Source organism: Saccopteryx leptura, chromosome 1, assembly GCF_036850995.1.
Source record: "Saccopteryx leptura isolate mSacLep1 chromosome 1, mSacLep1_pri_phased_curated, whole genome shotgun sequence".
Taxonomy (NCBI): domain Eukaryota; kingdom Metazoa; phylum Chordata; class Mammalia; order Chiroptera; family Emballonuridae; genus Saccopteryx; species Saccopteryx leptura.
The window spans coordinates 389,304,986-389,319,200 of NC_089503.1; the positions used below are offsets into that span (position 1 = coordinate 389,304,986).

The 14,215-nt window shown below is 38.8% G+C and overlaps 1 protein-coding gene and 1 long non-coding RNA gene across 2 annotated transcripts in view; both read right to left on the bottom strand.

Moving 5' to 3' along the window:
• The window catches only part of LOC136388496 (uncharacterized protein PF3D7_1120000-like), a 419,710-nt gene that overhangs the window by 161,961 nt on the left and 243,534 nt on the right, over positions 1–14,215 (bottom strand). The gene's annotated exons all lie outside the window — the stretch shown is intronic.
• Positions 1,544–9,408, bottom strand: LOC136387795 (uncharacterized). The gene is made up of 5 exons (XR_010748162.1): positions 9,380–9,408; positions 7,454–7,474; positions 3,934–3,954; positions 3,518–3,538; positions 1,544–1,610 (listed from the first exon to the last, which is right to left on the bottom strand). It is a non-coding gene; the product is annotated as an uncharacterized lncRNA (long non-coding RNA).

The window sequence follows — 14,215 nt, forward strand, 5'->3', positions numbered from 1 at the left end:
CCAAAATACTGAGTGAAAAGGTAGATGATCATTGAGACGGAAAACAACAGTATAAAGAACAGATGAGAGAATGATTGGAAGAGTTGGTTATTGGTACTGAACTTTCTCCTGGTCACTCTCATGTAAAAGACAAAAGGAAGAAAGAAAGAAATCATTCCAAGTGAAAGCACACTATCTGGTAAGAAGGAGAACAGAAATGAGCCCTTTCCTAGTTCACTGTGGAGCACACGGGAACCCATGTCTGTGAAAGCAGGAACCCTGAGGATCCAAAGGACACCTCACCCATCAGAGTCAGTGCTGTTCTCCCTCCTCCGTCCCTTGTGCACAGGAAACTAAGTCAGGACATAAAGGATCACGTTGCTATGCTAGAAACCCTGGGGTGTGCAATACTAAGCGTTCTCATGTCCTGGGATTTTCACGTTTTTCAGATTAAAAAAGAAACGTATTCACACAGGAGACAAGGACTTAAGCAGCAATGAGGAAGTGAACAGGAGAGGCCCCATCATGAGAAAATGGGGTTTGTTGCACTCGTCATATGACACCTGCCCTGTACATAGACAATAGATTCCTAAAGACCAATACCAAGGAAACAATATATAGTTGTAATTGTTAGAAAAAGACAATTTTAAGCTGTGAATGATTAACTTTTCATTATTTTTGAAACATCGTAATCAATTATTTTTCTTGTACCCTTCACATAAAAGGTATAGTTCAGAAATGAATCGCTTTTCCACTTACTTTAAGATAATTCATCCTTCTGCAAATTGTTTATTTTTAAGTGCAGTTTGTCAGTTGATAACAGTGTCAACTCAATGTCAAAGGAAAAAAGACAGACATGGTTGCATATTTTTAAGGGCCAGAAATAATTATGTAAAATATTTAGAGAGCTTGGAACACCTGGGTCATTTGATCAAGGACAGTGGAAGAGGGACACCCCACTCTCTCACATCTGACCAGTGATTGATACAAGGTATTTATCATGACTCAGGCTTTGAAAGGAAAATGGACAGAGACACTGAATGCTGATAGTTCGAAGGCTTTTTTCTTAATGGTTTGGAGAAATATCAGTGGCATAGTAATGCGCACTCAAATTTGTGATATTTGACAGAGGTCCTAGGTTTAAATATTTTCCTAACACACACACACACACACACACACACAGATACATATATATCAATGTGAGTCTATCTGTGTCTGTATATGTCTGGGTATATATATACACACACACATATACATAAATATATAAATACTAAATCCATGTATCTTTCAGATTGAAACTGTTCATGTGACCAAATTCTTAATGAAAGTGTGGGAATTCCTGCAAGACTGATGTCACCAAAGTTCACAAGGCAATGACTGTGTACAGTGACAGAAGAAGGCGTGGGGAAGGATGAACGGGGTGAAACGGGAATCAGCAAAGCCCTGAATGGGAGAAGTGCTGTCTGAGATCAGGGGTGGGGACATCAGACATCTAGGGTGAGGACAGGCCAACAGGAGATGCTTGAATAAAAAAGCCAGAAATGTCAAAGAGAGATATTAACCAAATGTTTTTAAGTGGATCAAGAGTACAAGAATATCAGTAATTTTACCAAATTCTGTCCCAAATTCTCCTGAAAAAGAAGAAAAGAAAATGTCAACATCAATTTCACAGGAAACAATTACAAGAGGAATTCAAGTTTACTGATAAATCCAACTTGAAATGAGGATAGTTTCAGATGAACATGCAAACATATGCCGAATCACTCATGTTCCTCCAAAACACACGTGTACATAATAAATCAGAGCTCACTATTGTCCACAGGTGTTGTACAGTAAGTGAAACGCTGGAAAAAATTTAATGTAGTAAAATAATACAACATTTTTAAAAATATTGAATTTGCTCTTTAATTTATAAAATAATTGTATTTTTTCAGAAGATTTTATTAATTAATATTGTTGAGAAAAGAAATGAGAGGTTGGATCAAGGTGTTTGGACTCATAGCTACTCTACTTTAGCTGTAGCTGCTGCCCTGTGTGCCGTGTCCGGGCAAGTCCAGGGACCAATAGGAGACCTCAGTGTTCCAGGTCCATGCTCTGTCCACGGGGCCAACACAGACTAGGTTGAAAACATTGTTGGTCACTTGAAATATTTATGTTCCTGTTATTCAGTTTGTGAGCTTTAGTATGGTCATTGGATGCTTTAAAAACATCAGAGAGTCTCACTGCTGTAGCAGCGACATCGTGCAGAGTGGCCACCACACTGTGGAAGGAGCACTGACACACAGCTCCTCCCAGTGCACAGGTTCAGAGGTCTGGGGGCTACATCCTCCATGTCTTGTCCATGGCTTGATTTTTTGTCATACTGTGTTTGAGTTTCTGTTTCACTCATTCCTGAATAAAGAATAATTTCATTCCTACAGATGCTGAATTCAGGACATAGAAAGCACTGGGATTCTCTGACAGAGATTCTGTTTCTCAGCGGACCTTACTGAGCCTTTACCTTATTTGAGAAACAAATATCTCAGCTCACATATGAGACAGGTTTTCTACGCAATGTAGAGTGCTAGTCAAAGTGCTTAATGTGCTAATGGTTGTTTCTGCAACATGGACAAGTCTCATCTATTCCATAAATAAAGAAAAAACCTTGAAAATCCATCCCACTGAAATTATCACTGCAAGTTACAAATACTATGTTACATGTAGGGACATAGATGTTTAAAATAAATAGAAGGGTGACAGAGATCCGTAACTGGGTGGGGAACACCCGTGACGTACACATGGGGTGTGAGAGAATCGTGCACCTGATACCTGCATACATTTATTAACCAAGGTCACCACAATAAATATAAAAATACATAAAACCACACTTTAAATATGAGAAGTAAAACATATTTTTAAAATCCTGTAGAATTTTTAAAATATTTGATATTTTTAAATAAAATCATATTTTATATTTTCACTCTATACGAAGCACTATGATATATTTGTCATATTTAAAATAGTCTTTTGATGCTTCTTTATATAAATGTATTCTATTTTAATTGCAGTACCTTCACTGTACAAGTCACTGAAAGACAGCTTGCATAGGTAAATACAGGGTTAGGTTCTTACTTGCATCTATTCATAACATTTTGGTCCACCTAGTAATTTTCAGCCATATTGAACCTGTATGTCTGTTTTAACTCATGTCTGAATGAAGCTGAGTGAATCAGATGAAGGTACGAAATGACAGTGAGGGAGGTTCTGAGTCAAGTGACCTGAGCTGTTCTTGGAGAAAACGTGCACTCAAAAACTTTAAATGTTTCTAAATTCTAGATATCTTAGTGATAAAATTCATTTGACTGAAATGCCTTGTTCATTGATTGTGAGAAGAGAAATGGTGGGTCATCATGAGAGAAATTGAAAAGAGAATGAAAAAGACCAATTAGAGTTAAAAAGCCAAGACACTGAGACAAAAGATTTGTGGTCACTGAGAGATAAGACGAGGGACTAAGGAACAGACAGGAGAATGACCAGGGAGGTGTCTAAGAGCACTTACCTCTCTTGGGTTCACTCTTGGCTGAAAAGGCAAAAAAAGAAATAAACCCTTCATTCCAAGTGAAGACACGATATTGGGTAAATAAGAACACACAATGCATCCCCTTTCCTAGATCACAGAGGAGCTCACACTGACTCAGATCTGTGAAGGTCAGAACCATCGGGTTCCAAGAGGACCTGTCACGTCAGAGGCAGTGCTGTGTCCTCCCCTGTCCCCTGTGCCCCAGACACTAAGTCAGGAAGTAAAATGATGACGCTGTTAGGTCTGACATTTTGGAATGTGTAACGTTAAGCATTCCCCTGTCACTGCACTGTCACCTTTTTCAGATAAAGAATATTTCACACATGAGATAGAAACTTAACTTGTGATGGGAAGTGGACAGTAGAGGAACCCATTTCGATATAGTGTAATTTTACCTTTATTTTTCAGAATTTGTTCTGAAAAAGAAAGAAAAGAAAAGATCAATGTCAATTTCATGAAAAAGAACCACAAAGAGCATTCAAATTTACTGATAAAGTTTAATTTGAAATTAACCAATCACACTTCAGATGAACCACAAACAAAACAGATCACAATGACCCGCCCAAAACACACACCTACACTCGAGATCAGAGCTCACTTTTGGCCACAGGAGTTCTATAGTACATAAAATTATGAAAAATAAAGTGAATTTAGTAAAATAACATAAAATTTTAAAAATATTGTTTTTGCTGTTAAAATTATGAACTAATCTTTTTGTGAAAATATTTTATTTTTTAATATTATAGAGGAAAAGAATAGAAGGCAGGAGTGAAGAGTGTGGACTCATGTCTGCTTCACTGTAGCTGTAGCTGCTGCCCTGGGTGCCGTGTCTGGGCAAGTCCAGGGTCGAACTGGCCACCTCAGTGTTCCAGGTCCACGCTCTGTCCACGGGGCCACCACAGGCCATGGTAAAGTTATTCTTGGTCTCTGCTTGTATAAGTAAATGCAGGGTTAGGTTCTTATGTGCGTCTATTCACAATGTTTTTATCCAACTAAAACTCTCAACATTATTGTATTAAGTGTCTGTTTTAAGTCAGGCCCAAATGAAACTAAATAAATCAGATGAAGGGAAAGAAATAATAATGAGGGAGGTTCTGAATCACATGACCTGAGCTGTTCTTGGAGAAAACTTACAACCAAAATATTTAAAACTATCTACACTTGTAGATATGCTGTTGATAAAATTTATTTGATAGAAAGTCTCTATCTTTTTTATTTCAACAAGAAGACAATTGGGGCCTGACCTGTGGTGGTGCAGTGGATAAACTGTCGACCTGGAAATGCTGAGATCACCGTTTCGAAACCCTGGGCTTGCCTGGTCAAGGCACATATGGGAGTTGATGCTTCCTGCTCTTCCCCCCGCCTCTCCCCCCCCCTCTCTAAAATGAATAAAGAAAATTAAAATTAAAAAAAGAAGACAATTGGGGAGGTATTAATGTGAGAAACTGAACAACATGTGAACACAGGGAATCAGAGCTGGAAGAATAAGACACTGAGACAAAGGCAAATGGTCACTGAGAGAGAAGACAGGGGATAAGGAAGAGGTGAGGGAAGGACAGGGAGGTTATTGGTACTGACTTGTCTCCTGTTCACTCTCAGGAGAAAGGGAAAAGGAAGAAATGAACAAATCATTCCAAGTGAAACAGATTATCTTGAATAAGGAAGAAGAGAAATCAAATCCCTTTTGTAGTTCACTCTGGAGCACACATTGACACATATTTACAAAAGTAGTAACAACAAGGTTCCAAAGGACACGTCACTCATTGGAGGTAATACTGTCACCTCCACTCTCCCTTGTGCACAAGAAACCAGATCAGGAAATAAAGCCATGCGGGCGTTAGGTCAGAAATTCTGGGATGTGCAACACTAAGTGTTCCTGTCAGTGGACTATCAACTTTTTGTTTGTTTTTTAAAAACACATGTATTCACACAGGAAACATGGACTTCACTAGCAATGAGGAGTAAACAGGAGAAACACATATCTCCACAAAACAGGTTTTGCTGCACTAGTAACATGACTCCTGCTCTGTGCATAGAGGGATATACAGTGTGTCCGTAAAGTCATGGTGCAGTTTTTGACCAGTCACAGGAAAGTAACAAAAGACGATAGAAATGTGAAATCTGGACCAAATAAAAGGAAAACTCTCCCAGTTTCATACCTATTCAGTGCAGTTCACTGTGGGCTCACGCACACATTTTTTAGGGTTCCTTAGGTAGCTATCCCGTATAGCTTTTACAGACTCATCACTGACTGATGGCCTACCAGAATGGGGTTTCTCCACCAAACTGCTGGTTTCCTTCAACTGCTTATCCCACCGAGTAATGCTATTCCTATGTGGTGGCGTTTCGTATAAACACACCGATATTCACTTTGTACTTTGGTCATGGATTCGAATTTATTGAGCCACAGAACACACTGAACATTCCTCTGTACCGTCCACATCTCGACTGACATGGTTGTGGGCTGCTCTGCTGTTTACATGGTGTTACATCATCACTACACATGCGCACATGCTGCCACATCATCCTACAGAAACTGGAAGGGTTTTGTTTTTATTTGGTGCAGATTTCACATTTCTATCGTCTTCTATTGCTTTTCTTTGACCGATCAAAAGTGCACCATGTCTTTATGGACACACTGTAAATTCCCTAAAGACCATTCGTAAGGAAAAAATATGATTATCACTGAGATTAGAAAAAACTATTTTAAGTTTTGAATGAATAAATTTACTTTTTTTTGAAACATCATGATCAATTATTTTCTCATACTCTTCACATAAAAGGTGCATATCAGAGATGTATCACTTTTCCATGTGCCTTAAGACACTTTATTGTTCTGTACGTTGCTTAATGTAAAGTGCTGTTGTCATTTGATGCTGGTTTCAACAATAAAGCTGAAGAATAAAAAACGGGCACGGTTCAAATGATATGGAGAGGTTTCTCTAAATCTACGCACTCTAGTTGACCAATGTCTACCTGTTAAATTTAATTGTCTAACCCCCCCCAAGAAAGGGCATGATTGGATATAATTAAAATACAGAAAAAATTATGTAGATTATTTAGAGACCTTGGACCACCTGGGTCATATGATCAAGAACAATGGAAGAAGGAAGCCCCACTCTGTCACATCTGACCAGTGAATGATACAAGGTATTTATCATGACACAGGCTTTGGGGAAACAATGAGGAGAGACAATGGATGCTGATAGCTTGGAGTCATTTTTTTCTCAAAGGGTTTGGGAAGTACTAATAGTGTAATAATCGGACGTTAAACAGGGAATACTTCATATAAATGGTAAGTTTGAATATTTTCTGGAAATACACACATAATCATTTATATATATGCTCACTAATAGAAACCTATAATACATGTATATTTTAAGAATCAGCCTGACCTGTGGTATCGCATTGCATAAAGCTTCAATCTGGAACACTGAGGTTGCCGGTTTGAAACCCTGGGCTTGCCCAGTCAAGGCACATATATGGGAATTTATGCTTCCAGCTCCTTCCCCCTGTTCTTTCTGTCTCTCTCTGTCTCTCTCTCCTCTCCTCTCTCTCTGTATAATAAAAAATGAATAAATAATAAAAAAAGAATCATGTATCTATGAGCTTAACACTCTTCATCTCACCAATGTCTTAATAGAACTGTGACAATTTACTGCAAGACAGAGCAGCCATTGTCTACGGGGAAATAGTTGCGTAAAATGACAAAAGGAGGAATGACAAAGGATGGAAGGTAAGAAACAGAACTAGAGCTACAAATGGAAGAAATGCTGCTCAAACAGGGAGAGTGGTCAATAGACATCTAGGAGGAGGACAGGCCAACGGAGGGCACTTGGTTAAAAAGGCCAGAAGTTTCAAGGAGAGAAATAAACCAGATGATTTCAAGTGGATTAAGAATGTCAGTACTCTTACCTAGCTTTTCTCTAACATGTCCTGAAAAAGACAAAAAAGAAAAGGTCAACGTCAATTTTATGGAAACAACCAAAAAATCATTGAAATTTACTGATAAATTAAAATTTAAAATTAGGTTTATTTTAGATGAAGACACAAACACATGTCAAATCACACATGTCACCACAATCACACACCTACACACTCACTACTATCAACAGATGTTCTACAGTAATAATGAGTTGGAAATGGAGTTACTTTAATAAAATAATATAAAATTATTAAAATATGAATTTTGTTGTGTAATTAAAATTTTTTAAAAAAACTTTTTTATTTGTTAATTTTACCTAGAGAAGGGATGAGAGGCGGGAGGGAAGCGTGTGGACTCATAGCTGCTTCACTGTAGCTGTAGCTGCTGCCCTGTGTGCCGTGACCGGGCAAGTCCAGGGTCAAACTGACAACCTCAGTGTCCTAGGTCCACACTCTGACCAGGGGCCACCACAGGCTAGGCTGAATATATTCTTGGTCAATTTGAAATATTCATGTTTCTGTTACTCTGTTTGTTAGCTTTGTATGGTCACTGGATACTTTTAAACACATCAGTGAGTCTCACTGCTGCGTCAGTGACATGGTGCAGAGTGGCCACCACACTGTGGAAGGAGCAGTGAGACACAGCTCCTCCCAGTGACACAGGGTCAGGCTATGAGTGCTGCATCCTTTATGTTTTTAACCACAGGTTGGTTGTTAACCACACTGTATTGGAGATTCTGTTTTTGCTCATTCTTGAGTGAAGACCATCTTAATACTCCTGGGAGTTGAATTAATGAAAGAGAAAGGAGTGGGATTCTCTGACAAACATCTTGTTCCTCACTGGACCTTACTGAGCTACTTTACTTTTAATCAAGAAAATAATATCTTGGCTCACATAAGTGAGCAGGTTCTCTACACACTGTGAAGAAAAGGAAGCGAATGTTCTATATCTTCAAATGTTGTTTCTGCAAGGTGGCCAAGTCTCAGATTTTCCATACGTAAAGAAATTGCCTTAGAACTGAATTTTATTGAAATCATCACCACAATTATAAAAATACCATGTGACATGTGATGACAGAAATATCTAAAACATATAAAAAGGTGACAGAAAGATACATGACTGGGTGGTGACCACACTGCCATGTACACATGATGTGTGATAGAATTGTGCTCCTCAGATCTACACAGTTTTATTAAACACTATTACCCCAATAAATATTGAAAACAATTTAAAATAAAAGAGAAGAATTTTATTTAATAAATTGTGTTATATTTTTTAATGTTTTGGAGGTTCTTTAATTAAAATATTCATGATTCCTATTCACTCTACATGGATCACGATGAAATATTTGCCCTATTTACCATAGTATTTTTATGCTTCTATATATGCATGCATTCATTTCTATTTGTAGTTCCTTCACTGTACACAGCTGCTAAAACTAATATACAAGAGTTACTGAGAAACTGCTCTTCCAGATAAACACAGGAGTGGGTTCTAATGTGCATCCATTCGCAATGTTAGTGGCCCTCGATTAATTCGCAACATTATTGTATCTGAGTTTCTGTTTTAAGTCATGTCTGAATGTAGCTGAGTGATTCAGATGAAGAGAAAGAAGAAGGAAAGTTTAGGATCAAATGACCTGAGCTGTCCTTGAGGAAACTTACACTCAGAAACTTTAAAAGTACCAAAACTTGCAAATAAGTTAGTGATAATATTCATTTGACCAAAAGGCTTTGTTTCATTAATTTTAACAAGGCAAAGACAGCAGTAATAATTTGAGAAATTGAGGAGCAAATGAAGTGGTTATCAGAATGGGAGGATCAAGAACTGAGACACAGGTAGCTGGTCCCTGAGAGAGAGGATAGGGGATGAGGGACAGGTGAGGGAGGACAGGGCAGTAGATCATCGGTACTTACTTTTTTCCTGTGCACTTTCCTCAGCTGAAAAGTAAAGAAGAAATGAAAATGCATTCATTCCAAGTAAAAACAGAATATCAGGGAGGAAGGAGAACAGAAATGGGGCCCCTTCCTAGTTCACTGTGGAGCACACGGGGACCCATGTCTGTGAAAGCAGGAACCCTGAGGATCCAAAGGACACCTCACCCATCAGAGTCAGTGCTGTTCTCCCTCCCCTGTCCCCTGCGCACAGGAAACTAAGTCAGGAAAGAAAGTGATGAATGTGGACTGAAATTCTGACTTGTGCAATACCAAGTGTTCCTGCCCCTAGACTATCGCCATTATCAGCCTAAAAACAAATTTATTCACCGTCAGGAAAGTTACTTCAGCAGTGATGGGATGTGTACCGTAGAGACACCATCTGTCCCAACCTGTTTATGTTGCACTGGTCATATGACACCTGCTCTGTGCATTAGAGCGGTGGTCCCCAACCTTTTTTGGGCCACGTTCTGTTTTAATGTCAGAAAATATTTTCACTGACCAGCCTTTAATGTGGGAAGAATAAATGTATCACGTGAGCGAGACAAGTGTCAAGAGTGAGTCTTAAATGGCTGTAACAGAGGGAATCTGGAATATTTCAGACTTAAATATAAATAAAATGGAAATAATATAAGTTATTTATTCTTTCTCTGTGGACCGGTACCAAAAGACCCACGAACTCGTAACGGTCCGCCGCCCGGGGGTTGGGGACCGCTGCATTAGAGGGATATATGTCTAAAGACCATTCCTTATAAAACAAAAATATAATTTAAATTGTCATTAGAGAAATATACTATTAAGGTTTGTATGATTAACGTTCTTTTTTGTGAGATATATCATGGTGAATATTGTTTTCTTGTGTTCTTCACTAATTATGTAGAGATCAGATATTTATTACTTTTGACCTCACCTTAAGATATTACATCCTTCAGAAAATTGCTTATTGTTAAGTTCTGTTTGGTATATGTAGACTGTGTCAACAATACTGAGAAAGAATAAGAAATTGCCATGTTTGGACATTTTAAAAGGTTCAAAAATTGGGTAAAATACTTAAAAGTTTCAAACACTGGGTCATATGATAAAGGACAGTGGAAGAGGGATGCCCCCTCTGTTACATCTGACCAGTGAATGATGTCAGGTATTTATCATGACACAGGCTGTGAGAAGACAATGGACAGAGACACCGAATGATGATTTCAAAGACTGTTCTCTGAAGGGTTTGGAGAGGTATCCATTGCATAGGAATGGACACTGAAATTTAGAAAATTTGAATAATGTCCTAAGTTTGGCATTTTCCAAAAATACACACATATACACACAGATATCTATATAAACTAATATGTAAATTAATATCTATATGTGTATATCGATGATATATCTATATATACTAAACACTGTGTATCTGTCAGTTTGAAGCCTTTTATCTCACCAAATTCTGCATAAAACTGTGACAATTCTCTGCTTGACTGCTTCAACCAAAGTTTACAGGGAAATAGCTGGGTAAAATGAGAAAGAGATGTAGGAAAGGATAAAAGACAACGATACAGAGATCAACAGACCCAAATGAAAGAGGTGCTGTCTCAGAATTATGTGGGAGGGACAGCAGAAGTCAAGGAGAAAGACAGACCAACGGAAGGAACTTGGATAAAAGCCCGGAAATGTCAAAGAGAGAAATAATACAGATGTTTTCAAGTGAATTAAATGTAAAAATATATCCGTAATTTTACCTGATTGTCCCTTAAATTCCTCTGAAAAAAAAAAGAAAAGAAATTGTCAATTTCATGGCAAACAACGTCAAATAGAATTAAAATGTGCTGATAAATTCAAATATAAAATTAGGTTAATTTCAAATGAACACACAGACACACACCCACACACCCCAAATCACACATTCCTACCCAAACACAGTGGTTCAGAGGTCACTATTGACCACCGGTATTTTACAATAAATAAAATGGAGGAAAAGGTTATTAAATTAGTAAAATAATATAAAAATGTAAAAATATTTGTTTTTCTGTTTAATTTATAAAATAATTGTTTTTTAAAAAATATTACAGTGAGTCACCCTAGAGATGATGTCAGAGTAATGGCGGGTTAGGAAGCGATACCGATAAATCTCCCCAACACTCAACAAGATCTTCAACCAGAAACAGAAAAACCTATCCTGGAAGCCTCCAGATGTTTCGCAATACACCTGAAGTTATGGTCGAGAGAAAAATTGGCTAAATATATAACCAAACCCCTAAGGAAATAGGGAGTAAGAAATGCTCTGCGTTCCTCACTAACCTAAACAGGGCAGCTTTCACTGGGAACTGAGAATATAGAAACTAAGGAGGGCAAAGGGGATGAATAGATCCAGGCCGCAGCACAAACGGCCGAACCAGGCTGTGGCACAGAGATCCAGGCCGAGGAAAAACTGTTCCTATGGCAACCAGGGCAATACAAGCTAACACTCTCGCCAAACCCAGACAAAGAAAGATAAGTGGGGCAGCCATTTTCCCCAATCTCCTGGTCGCCGCTCGCAGATAGTGGGCAAGAGATTCCTTCCAAAGCCCCTGGAGTGGGCGCCTGTGTTATCCCACACAGAGACAGAGTCAGAGGCCTTTGTATGGGCTGAAAGCAGAATCTCCAGACCGCCCCAGCGCCCTGGGAAAGCGGCACACAGGGAGGGAGCGAGAGCCAATTCTAATGCTGGAACTCTTCTGTGCGGACAGAGGTTTCACTCAAAGGGTGAGGCGGCTGGCCTGATATCCTGGTCTGCGCGCACAGATTGTGAGCGAGAGATTCCTACGAGTGCCTTGGCAGTGTGTGCCCGTGTTATCTCACAGAGGGGCAGAGTCAGGGGCTTTTGTGTGGGCCAAAGCAGAATCTCGGGCCGCCCCAGCGCCTTGCAAAAGCCACGCATGGGGACGGAACGAGAGTCAATTCCAACGCTGCAACTTGTCCATGAGGGTGAGGGTTTCACTCATTGTGAGACTGCCGGCCTGATATGCTAGTCTGCGCGTGCAGATAGTGAATGAGAGTTTCCTCCAAGCGCCCCAGGAGTGGGCGCCCGCCCATGTTACTGGACAGAGTGGCAGAGCCAGAGGTCTTTGAGTGGGTGGAAGCCCCACCAGATTATGCTAGCAGCTCTGACTGACTGAGCCTTACCCAGAGCCCTGTGCTGAGTGGAAATAGAGTGGGGAGTTGCCAGCTCTTTGAGCCTCTTACTATCCAGGCAGAGGCAGCAGCAACCTCATAGCTGGATTATCAGGCTACTAATTGAGGAAGGAAAGACTAGAAGACAGGCTCTAGGAACACGGACTCTCTCACTGGCGGAGCCTATAAATGCTAATAAGCCTCGAGTGCCAATGAGACTAAAGCACAATACATGACATCGTCATAGAGACTTATCAACTGCACACCTCTACCTGAGTGTGCCAAAGTGGCAGAACCCAGGGTACAGAGTCACCGACCAGGAAGAGGGACAGAGAAGAAAAAGCAAGAAGATAACCTCTCAAAATCAAGAATAATCCGCAGACTTTATAACCTATCTCATTTTATTATATTTGTTCGTTTGTTTCTCTTATCTTCATTCTTGATATTTTTTTTCCTCCTCCAATTTGGTGGTTTAAATCTCTGCCGCTCTTATTTTTTCCTCTCCTTGAACTACACTATCAATAAGTGTTACATCTCCCATTATCTTTTCTTTCCTCTTCCTTTTTCTCTATGAGGGTTGCACTCCAAAACCCTTAACTCTCTCTCTCTCTCCTCTTTTTTATTTTTTCTTCTTTTAGTGGTTCTTTCTTTTTTTCTCTCTCTCTCTCTCTCTTTCTTTTCTCCCTCTATATTAGTTTCTTCCTTTCTTCTTTACGTCCTCTCTAATTCAAACCTCAATAATGAACAAATTATCTTATCTGGGACTCAAACTTATGTTTGCGGCATTTGGCGGGGTTTTTACTTCACATTTTTAACTCACTAGCAGTGCCCCATCCCTGGCTCTCCATTTTATCTAGTTCTTGTTCCACTAAATACAAAAGTAATTTTTTAATTTATCCCCCCATTTCCCTGTTTCCCTCTTATTCCTCTCATCATAACTCTTAATCAACCAACACCTAATAGCAAATCATTTCATTCTTGACCCAAATTTATTCCTTATTTGCTTTTTTTGGGTCTATACCCATTTCTTTTTTTTTTCTGCCCCTTTATTACTTTTCCCCAATTCAGGCCCTCCATTACAGGCATTGTTTGTTCTATTTAATACAATATAATTCACAGTTCACCACAAGATTTTCTCAAGAAAGAGGGGAGAGGAGAGGAGAGGAAAAAAGAAGGGGGGGGAAATTTCCATTTTTTAATTTTAATTTTATTTTATTATTAATTTTTTTTTTAAAAAAACTCTTCGATTTTTTATTTTTTTAACTTTTTATTCTTTATTACATCCCATTAATACTATCAACAAAACCACACTCAGATGCCATTAAGAAAGATAAAGTCGAATATCATGGATACAAAAGAAAGAGAGGTAACACAGCTAGATGAGAAAAAATCTATGGAGAAAAAATTTAATATATTGGAAACCTTGGAGCTAAATGATTGAGAATTTAAGATAGAAATCCTAAAAATCCTCCAAGATATACAAGAAAACACAGAAAGGTAATTTAGGGAGCTCAGAAAACAACTCAATGAACAGAAAGAATATATTTACAAGGAAATTGAAACTATAAAAACAAATCAAAAAGATGAAAAGCTCAATTCACGAGCTGAAAAACGAGGTAACAAGCTTAGCTAATAGAACAGGCCAGATAGAAGAGAGGATTAGTGAAATAGAAGACAAGC